Raw genomic sequence first — 12,289 nt, 5'->3', positions numbered from 1 at the left:
CGTTTCTATAAGTCCAATCGTGACGTACAGTATCTCAAATGACAGGATTTAACCAATTGAAAACAATGAAATAAAAAAAATTAAATACAGCAACATGCCCAAAGGGCCGTAGTCACGTATCTTCGGTATTATTAGTCTAATCGTGACGTATAGTACCTCTAATGATAGGATTTAATATAAATAATACAACGGGATAGAAAAATCAAATGCAGAACAATGTCAAAAGGGCCTTAGTTGTGTATCTTTAGTTCTATTAGTCCAATCATGACGTGCAGTACCTCAAATGAAAGGATTTGACAAATAAAATACAATGAGGTATAAAAATTAAATGCAGTAGCATGTCAAAATGGCCTTAGTTATGTATCTTCGGTCCTATTAGTCCAATCGTGACGTACGATACCTCAAATGATAGCACGTAACCAATAGAATACAATGACATAGAAATCAAATACAGCATCACGTCAAAAGGGCCTTAGTTACGTATCTTCGTTTTTAGTGTCCCAATCGTGACGTACAGTACCTCAAATGATAGGATTTAACCAATCGAATACAATAAGATAGAAAAATAAAATACATCAGCTTGTCAAAAGGGCCTTAGTTATGTATCTGCGGTCCTATTAGTCCAATCGTGACGTTTCGTACCTTAAATGATAGAATTTAACTAATAGAATACAATGAGACATAAAAATTAAATAGAGTAGCCTGGCAAAAGGGCCTTAGTTATGTATCTTCGATCCTATTAGTCCAATCGTGACGTACAGTACCTCAAATGGTACCATTTAACCAATAGAATACTACGACGTAGAAATTAAATACATCAACACCAAAAGGACCTTAGGTATATTATATCTTTGCTCCTATATATGTTATGTCAAAAGAGCCTTAGTTGCGTCCAATCGTGACGTTTCGTACCTCAAATGATAGAATTTAACTAATAGAATACAATGAGATGTAAAAATTAAATAGAGTAGCCTGGCAAAAGGGCCTTAGTTATGTATCTTCGATCCTATTAGTCCAATCGTGACGTACAGTACCTCAAATGGTACAATTTAACCAGTAGAATACTACGACGTAGAAATCAAATACATTAACACCAAAAGGACCCTAGGTATATATCTTTGCTCCTATATATGTTATGTCAAAAGAGCCTTAGTTGCGTATCTCCGGTCCTATAGGTCTAATCATGACATATGGAGCCTAAAATGATAGGATTTAACGGAGATAATACGATGGTGGAGAGAAATTTAACATGGCGGCATCTAATAACACCTTAAACTGGTAGCAATAAAACGAATTAACACACAGAAGTGTGTGGCATATTACGTGACAGGATTATTAGCGAATACCATACGATTACGCCATACATTTCTTTGCATACGTCCACTTTTAGTTAACTACTTAGTATGTATTCAGTACTTTGCTTTACGGTTGTTGAGGCATGGACTCTTAAACAGAAGAATGTTAAAAATCTTGAAAGCTTTGAGATGTGGTGCTACCGCCGTATACTAAAAATAAGTTGGGTGGATAAAATTACAAATGAAGAGATAATACGCAGAATAAATAACGATCCAGAAGTTATACTGAATATAAAAAAGAGAAAACTTGAATAGTTTGGCCACCTGATGAGAGGACAAAAGTACACATTCCTACAAAATATAATGCAAGAAAAAGTCCAAGGACGTAGAAATCCAGGCCGTATAAGAATGTCCTGGATGAGAAATTTAAGAGAGTGGTTTGGCTGTACCACTAACGAATTATTCAAAACAGCAGTAAATAAAATTAGAATCGCCCTAATGATATCCAATCTCCGATAGGAGAGGCACTCAAAGAAGAAGATATGATAAACTCGAAAAATCTCCAACGTTCACTGTTAGACATATGCCTCCCGTTCAGTACACACATTTACTGCTCCTTGACGCTGTGATGAGAATGAGATAGGATTTAACAAATAGAATGACAGAAAACTAAACAAGATAGTGTGTCAAACGTGGAATGCGTCGCAGAACGTGAAATATTAGCGTAAAATTATATGATGGCCATAGGCTGTTCTTTAATACCCAGCAAACGACTCGCTTTGTAAAGTTACATAGCAGGGATCTGTGCGAAAAAAAGTCGATCATTCGTTTTATAACCCAAAGGGGACCATAAAATATTGAACTTTAAAATGTGACATAATGTAACGATATGACAAATCTTTTTTCTCCGGCATGTGCATGCCTGTGTACCTATACAAGGGAAGACGTGCATAACCTTTAAGTTGACCGTAATACATAACTGCAACAACAAGTATGTTGACGACTTGTGTTAGTAAAAACAGTGCATTCCGTACGTTTTTTAAACATGATTAGGAATTTGTTGACTGGAGGCTATTAAAGAAGTTCTTAAAATTTTTGCGGGTCACCGCCTTTTCTGTAAATGGAGTGAATATTGTTATCCATTTAATTTTTTTCCTCAGTTGAATAATTCCTGCTGGTATTTGGTCTAAGCTTACTTCTTTTCCCCATTCAAGCTGTTTCATAGCTAATTCTACTTCCTCTTTATAGTGCCCTGTTCACCTGTTTTGGTAATTTCGGACTATTTCATCTCTTATAACATAAAACAGTTGTTTCAGATATCTTTATCGCGTTTCCTTTTTTTATGGATGAATATGCTGTCGTTTTCATCTTCTACTATTTCATATGGAGCTACACGATTAACAATTCCAAATCAAGAAAACACAAATAACACTCCGAATTATATTATACAACTAATAGTCGAAAAATGAAGAGCAAGAGGTAGATAATCAGACAATTAAGATCAGCGCTACATGATGCACGCAAAGCAACATTTGAACACTACATTAGTACATTGTCTAAAGAAGATCATTCACTATGGATAGCAACAAAAACACTTAAAGAGACTTGAACAATACAACCCACCAATTAAGAAAGATGACGTTAGTTGAGGAAGATCAGACCAGGAAAAAATGTCAATATTTTCAGAATACCAGATAATAATAATCAAGCAATAGAACACTGAAAACTTTTGTTTTTAACTGTACGCCCGTGAATGACTTATTATTTTTTAAATAACACTTAATATTGCACTTTTTTATTGTATTTTTTTCATCTTTCAAGATAATTCTTATAGGAATATATTTATTTATAACATACGGTCTTATGGTCTTATTACGGCTTTAAGATTATACGACCTAAATGTATCTTGTACCGCACTGCTAATTGAGAATTATGTTTGTAATGCGATAAGAGATCCGGATATACGAGACACCAGTGACTCATGCCGCACTGATAAAAATCCAACAGGAATCTGCATTTCTATAAAAAAAAAATAGATTAATTTGTTTTGTGTATTAATTTAGTTTAGTTTAGTCGAACAAGAGTTGCAGTAAAAGATTTTTCTAAATATAGAATGTAAACCATATTTCCCATGCTTTGTGAAAGAGAACCAGTTTATAATATTCCGGACGACGTAATAACACCTTATTTTAGAATATTGGTCGATGAATCGAAATCATTGTTCAAGAAACGAATTATTCATGTGCAGATGTTTTACTATAAAAACATGTAAAACCAAAATCTCGATTAAAAAAGTTTCAACCAGCTACTCACGATGGAACTTATCCCCATTATTGATTTTACAAGTGATAAAATGGGTCGACAAAAGACCAGTTTTAATCCTTACAACATTTAAACATAATAGTTGTATCTTGGTTTAATCAAATGAAAAGAAAAATTATACACAAGTACTAAAACCACAAACTATTCTCGATTATAACTTGGTGAAAAGAGTGTTGATTTTAGTGATCAAGTGGCTTCTTACCAAAGCCCAATACGCAAAATTCTGAAGTGGTACCGAAAAGTGGCAGTGGAATTAATATTTAATACCGCAGTAGTCAATGCTTAGTTGTTAAATAATAGAAAACGTAAAAAAAGCGACAACCTATCCTTGAGTTCAGACTGGAGTTCGCGCATTTGCAATTAAAGAAATGTTGTAACCCTCACGACCAGTTACACCCAAAAATACCATCTCAGGCAAAGCGATGTAGATAATACAAAGAGAAGAAAGTGTACAAGATGTTACAAAATTTTAAGAACAAGCATGACTAGTAGAAAGTTAAAACATACTCTGAAGAATGTGATGGCAATACTGAAACATGTCTAGTGTGCTTCAATGAAGCACATTAAAAAATAATTTTACTTATACAGGAACTATTATTGAGTAAAAACGTATTGTGACTCAAGTGGCCTATAGTATTGGAAGTCGTAAGTTGATAGTTTCTAGTAGAACGTTTTTATTGTTAATTACCTCCGTAAAAGTGAGTTATAGTATTTATAAAAAGATGGATATAAATAATATGCCTTCGACATCTAAAAAAGCTAGATGTGAACATAAACGTAGATTGACCACTGCTGAATTACAATCATTGTTAGAAGCATCTGGCGAGGACGATGTAGATTAAATGAATGGTGGAAGTGACTCTGATTGACTCTGATGAAATATTTGCACAAAGTCGTTCAGAAAAATCGAGGATTGCGTTTTGGAAAGAGACAACACAAACAGAATTTAAGACTTTTCTCGAACTTATGTTCCATATGGGGACAATTAAGATGAACCGTCTGAATGACACTACTGGAAAAGTATGGGTGACTTCTATAATAGTGTTGACTTGACTAGATAATTGCTCATAGCCCATATTAAGAAATAAGCGAATAGACAATCCTCACTTGTCAAAGAAACTGAAAAAACGTGAAGTGATCTAGAAACTAAAAATCCCCTATTCAAACTGGTTTTTAATAAAAAATGTAATAATATGTTAAAGTTTTTTTAATATACCCTAAAACTGAAAGCGCAAAGAATTGATTGCAAGTTACAAAATACTTGTAGTCATACTGTTTGGACAAGTACAGTTGTTTAAATAATCGCTTTCTGTTATAAACAAATTGAATAAATTGTAAAATTTTTTTGATCTGCTTGATATTTAGCACACTTTAATAACTCATCAATTGCCATAATTTCAAGTAGCTATATTACCTGTCGTTAGGCAAAAAACAAAGTTATTAACATTTATAAATTACTACAAACATAATATCTTAGAGTTTACGGTTTTTTGGAAATATATCAATTATTTATGTATGTAAATTTGGTATTTCTCTACATAAAAAACTTTTTATGGTCTACAACTTTTATTTGAATTATTTTTCTTTAGAATGTATACAACACGTTTTATAAGCAAAAAATTATATTTTTTTGCCTTTTAAGATTGTTTAAAAAAACAAAGCAAAATCAACTGTACGTTTTTACGAATTTTTCGTCAGCTACCCCTCATACTATTTAGAATTTAAATTTCTGTATAAGATTTTTTTAAACTATTTAGCAAGGTTCCGTGAACTACTTTCTTATGGCATGGTCAAAGTCAAATATTATTTTTTTATGTGATTAAGCCACAATTATTGGTCGTTATTGAGATGAAAATTACATTTTTAATTAACTAATATTTAACGTTTTGATTTCCACTATTATTTTACAATAACTTTGTTTATTGTACTAATTAAGTAAACATGTGTATACACATTTTGTACAGAAAAACGTTTTTTGAGAACGATTTCCGGAATGGAAATCAAAATTTCAAACATTAACACAATCACAACCAATAATTAAGGCCTTAATTCCATAAAACCATAATATTTATCTCAAACTATTCATCGATAGCTTCGACTAAACAGGTTGTAAATTGAAATTTATGTAAAATATTCCCCTACACGATTCTCTGGGCAAAAATATCTAGGTTAAATAAATATAACATCTAAACGAAGAAAAAAACCTGTTGAGACTTCCACTTGTGAGCAGGTAGTTTCAATGTCGTTATTCGAACTTGACCCAAAACCGATCGATATTTAGGTATCTAAAATATTATTTTAAGGATTAATACCGGCAACATCTATTGGCTCTAAAATGATGCCAAATACAGTGATTTTAATGCTCGATGTTAAAACGTAGGTTTGATGTAAAAAATTAAATATATAAAAAAAATCGGAATATTGAAAAACCGACAACAGTGCCAAGCCTACAATGGTGCCCTAAACAAACATACACAATTTATAAATGGAAAATTAAAGCAATTCTTGGTGATGCTAAATTACTGCAACGTGAAAAGAGTTTAAAAGGATAGTGGGATGTATATATGTATATATATATATATATATATATATATATATATATATATATATATATATATGTATATATATATATATATATATATATATATATATATATATATATATATATATATATATATATATATATATTGTTGTGATCTGCTTTATGATGTTTTAATATTAATTAACACTAATTTAATTAATCCAATTATTTAATTAATTAATTCACTAATTTATGCAGAGTCATACAATTCAATTACTATTAAAAATTCTCAGGGTGCCTGAAGAAATTCCTCTTCGTTGGCTCAGTGAAGATGTTCGTTCTGTTGTAATGGAAACACCAAATAATAGTAGCAGAGTTTATTGTTGAGACGTACACTATGGGTGTAGACCCGGGATTACTTTGAGTAGAGACTGATGAAGTTGATCGTTGAAGACTATATGTTCGTTGAGTGAATATTGATTGAATGCTTCTCTAGTCAAGAGATATTAGTTTTATATAAATTCTATTTGGGTCAATATTTTTCGCGTACCTAGCGTGATATGTGTATTTAATTTATGTAAATTGTTTAACTTTGTCAGTACTTTTGACTGATGTCCAAATTATTATTTATAATTGACCAAATGTGTATGTAACCTAATTAACTACGTGTGTGTATTTAATAACAAATAGATTCATTCGGTCTACTGGGTGATAAAATTATACTGTCCAATTTCGGATATGAATTCTGAAGATTTGATATTGGACATACTGCGGAATCGGGCAATCTGGCCCAAGTGTCAATACTCAAAGTTTACATATAAGTATTACATAACATAGTAAAATTCAAACATGATAAATTATAAATAGTTTAAGAATAATCAAAATCTTCCAACCGTACCCTAGCTATCAATGTCCGACTCTATCTCTAGATTAAAATTAGGGCAATTGGATGAAAATGTGGAAAGTGGGATGTCAAGGTAGGTGTTTAGAGGCGTGTTAAACTTGCGGGGTGTCCTCGCCACCAGTTGGGCCACGGGAGTGATTGGCGACTTCAGGTAACTCGTCACTGCTCTGTCCACCCCACTGCTAGTGGGGAGTAATGTAATATTTTTCGTTTGGGCGATACATTTGGGTGAAAGCTTCAGGAATGTGACTCGTTCCAGTACTCTTTCGCTCCGATTTCCATCGCAAATAATGGATATGTGTATCGTGACTGGCGTGATAACTAGCCAGAGGTTGGGAGTACCCATCTTACTCCATTGAGCTGTCTGTATTGTCCTGGCTACCACTCGACATGTGCTATTCTTAGATCGCTCATAAATTTCTTCTAGTATGCAGTTTGGTTGGGTATCCATGTTTCTTATAGCCGTTGGTGAGCACGCTATCTGCGCCTTTGTCAACAGTAAGCACCTTTCTCTATCTTCCGTGGTCAATTCGAAGTAGTGCAGTGTGTTATAATCTACGACCAGTAGATTCCTTGGGGCGACAAATGTGCGCAACACCGACCCCTCAACGTTAAGTGGTATGGCCGTGACTTTGAGCATGCTGTACTTATTTTTCCCTGTCACTATGAAGTAGCCGATGACTGTTATATATCTGTCGTCATGACTGACTTCTGTTTCTATAATGGGTTGTCGTCGTATTTCGACCCCTTGAGGCAGTATCTGCCCTGCTTTCCCTATTAATTTGGTTATTTCACCCGGTTTCACTATATCAATGAAGTGTCCGTGGTTATAGTGAAGGTTTAATATTCCCTCGTAAAATTGAGTATATTCGTTTATGAAGTCCATAACTTGTAATGCTATCGTTTGTATTCGTAACGTGCTATATTCGGTTTCTAGTTTTTGTGCTTTGTCTTCTACTTCGTTAAGTCCTTTAGATATTTCTTGTAGACCTGTGATTAGTGCTTTGTTAAACTTGTTCATTTGCTCGTTTATCCTGTTCTCTGTGTGATTGATTGATGTTATTGTTTCTAACATTATCTTCGCCTGGTGCTGTGATCCCTTTATTAGCTCCTTTTGGTTATTATCTAATGCTTCAATGTTACTGTAGGCTTCGTCATTGACTCCAAATACTGAGGTTAATATTGTTCCTAATATTCCTCTTCTTTCCCTTCCTTTTATTTCTACTGTCAACCCCTCGCTTACTGACTCCGCCTTTCTTTGTCCTTCCTCTAACTTCTCTATTATATCCTTACAATTCACGATTTTTATCTCATGACACAGTTCTCGTACGCCTTGTATCATATTTCCTATTAGTTGGTGCTCTGTTCGAATTCTTCCTTTTTCGAGTAACACCTTTATTCGAAATGTTCCCCGGTCTATGACGACCTCTCCAAGGTCTTCTGTGAAAAATCCTGGTACCGGATTATATATTTTATACGGTTCTGCCTTTATGGGTTTTAACATCGTTAAAAACATTATAGCTACTAGTATTTTCTTCCATCTTAGTGCTGCTGCCTTTTTCGGCTTTTCCTGTTTCTCTTCTTCCAGTCGTATTAGCTTATGTATGGGTCTTTTAGTCAGTTTCCCGTTTGCCTTTCTCACTGTTACTACTCTGGTTAATCCCTCCGCTCCAGGGTGTGTTTCTGTTACCCTCGATAATGGCCATCTGCCTGGAGGTGTATCCTCTTCTTTAATTATAACTATTTCTTCTTCTTTTATGTTAGGGTGCGCCTTATGCCATCTATTTCTCTGTTGTAATTGGTGCAGGTATTCCTGTTTCCAAATTTTCCAGAAGTCTCTTTTTATTTTCTCCACTAATCTCCACCTCGTCGGCATCTTCAAATAAGTCGTAAGCTCTTCTTCCCGATTTGGTGATATAATTTCTCTCCCTATAAGGAAGTGAGCTGGTGTCAGGGCTATTTTCCCTTCAGGGTCTTCTGATGACCCACATAATGGTCTCGAGTTCATACATGCTTCTATTTGTGCCAGCACCGTACTCAATTCTTCATATGTTAGAACTGTTTCCCCGATGATTCTTTTCAAGTGATATTTCATTATTCGCACTGCGCTCTCCCATAATCCTCCGAAATGTGGTGCATATGCAGGTATGACATGCCACTGGGTACCTAGTGCCCGTAATCCTTGTTTTATCTCGTCATCTATTTTTTGATTTTCTTTTTTCAACAAATTTGCTGTTCCTACGAATGTGGTTCCGTTATCGCTGTATACGTTGTTGCACTGTCCTCTGCGTGCCGTAAATCTCTTGAACGCTGCGATGAAAGCATCCGTAGACATATCGCTTACTACCTCAAGGTGTACTGCCTTCTTTGACAGACACACAAATACTGAGATGTAGCCCTTATAGCTCCTCTGTCCTCTGCCTCTCGTGGTACTTATTTTTATTGGCCCGGCATAATCTATCCCTGTGTTAGTAAAGGGATGACTCGGGTTCACTCTGTCTTTCGGTAGATCTCCCATTAATTGTTGTGCTGCTGGGCTTTTATACCTCCTGCACCTTAAACATTTTGCTAGATGATCTTTCACGGTTCTTCTGCCGTTGATTATCCAGTATTTCCTTTTTATGTACTGTAGTGTTTGTTGTAATCCGCTATGTAGATTTCTTGCGTGACTATCTGTTATAAGTAACTTTGTTAATGCACTATCCTTTGGCAAAATTATCGGATGTTTTTCTCCGTACTTTAGATTCGTGTGTCTCAGTCTTCCGGTGACTCTTAGAATTCCTTGTCTATCCAGGAATGGTACCAATGACGCTAATTTATTTTTCTTGTCTAATTGCTGTTTCTTCTCCAGCTTATTTATTTCTTGTTTGAAGTAGGCGTGCTGTGTGTGCTTTATCACCTTTAATAGCGTTTCCTCTAATTCTTGGACTGTAATCTGACTTTGTCCATTGTCCTTCTTTTTTCTGCATTTGTCTGCAAATCTCCTACAATATGAAAGTACTCTTCTCATTCTTTCTAAATTTGAGAATCTCTCGCATATGTCCTCCTTTATCGTTGTCGTGTGCACCGTTATTTTCGTTTTGACTTCCTCCTCATTTGTCTCTGGTATTTCTTCTGATTCCTGAGTTAAAGTTTTGTTACTAGTCAGCCAAGTTGGTCCCTTCCACCATAGCTCTGCTTCTAATAATTCTGATGCGGTACTTCCACGTGAGAGGATGTCCGCTGGATTTTCCTTTGTATCTACCTTATGCCAATTTTTCGGTCCTATAACGCGTCTTATTTCCTCTACTCTGTTGGCGACGAACATTTTCCACCTTCTTGATGATCCCCTTATCCAAGCCAGGGTTATCGTTGAGTCCGACCATGCACATACCTCAATGTTTTCCCTGTTCAATGCTTGTAGGGTTTTCTTCATTAAATTTGCTAGTAGTACCGCGGCACACAGCTCGAGCCTCGGTAACGTCGCTCTCCCTTTCAATGGTGCGACTTTCGATTTTGCTATCATTAGATTCGTTTTAATTTCTGGGCCTAATACCCTTGAGTAGATTACCGCTCCATATCCCTTCATAGACGCATCTGCAAATCCATGCAGTTCTACTCTGTTTATCTTGCTTAAGTTGTTCCACCTGGGCAATGTTATTTTCTCCAGATTTACTATTGCGCCTGGTATGTATTCCACCTGCTTTGTTGGTTGCTAGTTAATTCTTTATCCCAACTGGTCTTTTGCTCCCATAATTCCTGTATGAACATTTTCGCCTGAATTACTACAGGTGCTATCCATCCCAGTGGGTCGTATAGTTTTGCTACTTCTGACAGTACGTGTCTTTTCGTTATTTTCTTTGCCGTCGTTATCCCTATTTTGAATGTGATTATATCCTCTTTAGGTGACCAGTGTATTCCTAACGTTTTGCGTACTTCTTCTTGTTTGAATGCCTTCGAGTCTACGTTCCTCATATCCTCCGGTACGTTCTCCATTATTTTTTCTTCGTTGCTCAACCATTTTCTAAGAGTGAAACCTCCTTTTCTGAACAGTTGTATTAATTCCTTTTGGGCTGTTTCTGCTTCCTGCACTGTCTCAGCTCCTCCTAGTATATCGTCTACATACATGTTTTCTTTTACAATTTTCGATGCCAACGGGAACCTCGCTCCTTCGTCTTCTTGTAATTGTTGTATTGTTCTTAACGCTAAAAAGGGTGCTGCGGCCGTGCCGTATGTCACCGTCGTTAAGTTATACTCTTGTATGTGGTCCTTTGTGTCCTTTCTCCACAAAATTTTTTGATATTTTTGGTCTTCTTCTGCCATTCTGATTTGTCTAAACATTTTTTCCAGATCCGCTGAGTATGCTACCTTATTGGATCTCCATCGTAATAGTATATTTGTCAAGTCTTGTTGTAATTTCGGCCCTGTGTGCATAATATCATTCAGGCTTACTGCCGATGAGCTTTTGCTTGATGCATCAAACACGGCTCTTATTTTCGTTGTAGTACTGTCCTCTTTTCTCACTGGATGATGAGGTAAGTAGTACCCATCTCCCTGGTTTTCTGCTATTACCATATGACCTTGGTTTTCATAATCTTCCATGAATTGTCTGTAATTCGCTTCTAACTGTTTGTCTTTTGCAAACTTCCTTTCTAGTTGCATCAATCTGGCGAATGCTTGCTGTTTAGATTCTCCTAACTTTGCGACGTCTTCCCTAAACGGAATTTTTACTTCGTATCTCCCTTCTTCATTCATTTTACAGTCTGTCGATACAGTTCTTCACATTCTTGTTCTTCCACTGAGAAACTTGTATCCTGATTTACTTCTTCTAATTCCCAGAAGTTCTTTATTTGTACGTCCATTTCTTGTCTTGATATCATACAGCTTACTTCTGCTTTTATATTCTCCCTTTCTCGTGCTATTCCCGAAACTATCCATCCTAGTTTGGTGTTTTGACTCAGGAGTCCATTACTTATTCTGTGCATCCCTTCTGTCAATATGTAACTGTATTCTTTTACTCCTAGTAGTAAGTCTATCTTCCCTACCTTGTAATATCTTGGATCTGCCAGTATTGCATTTTTCTCGTTATAGTCCGGTAGAATTATATCCTTTTCCGGTAAATTCCTTGTTATCTTCGGTAGTACTAGTGCTTCTATTTCCATCTCGAAGTCACTTTCGTAATGAGTTTCGATTAAAAGTTTCATACTCCAGTTGGCTGTTTTTTCTCCTGACGAGCCTATCCCGGATATGGTCGCCTGTATGGGCTTC

The sequence above is a fragment of the Diabrotica undecimpunctata genome, chromosome 9 (genome assembly GCF_040954645.1).
Source record: "Diabrotica undecimpunctata isolate CICGRU chromosome 9, icDiaUnde3, whole genome shotgun sequence".
Lineage (NCBI taxonomy): Eukaryota > Metazoa > Arthropoda > Insecta > Coleoptera > Chrysomelidae > Diabrotica > Diabrotica undecimpunctata.
The sequence above is the reverse complement of the archived record's forward strand: the minus strand, read 5'-3'. Positions refer to the sequence as shown.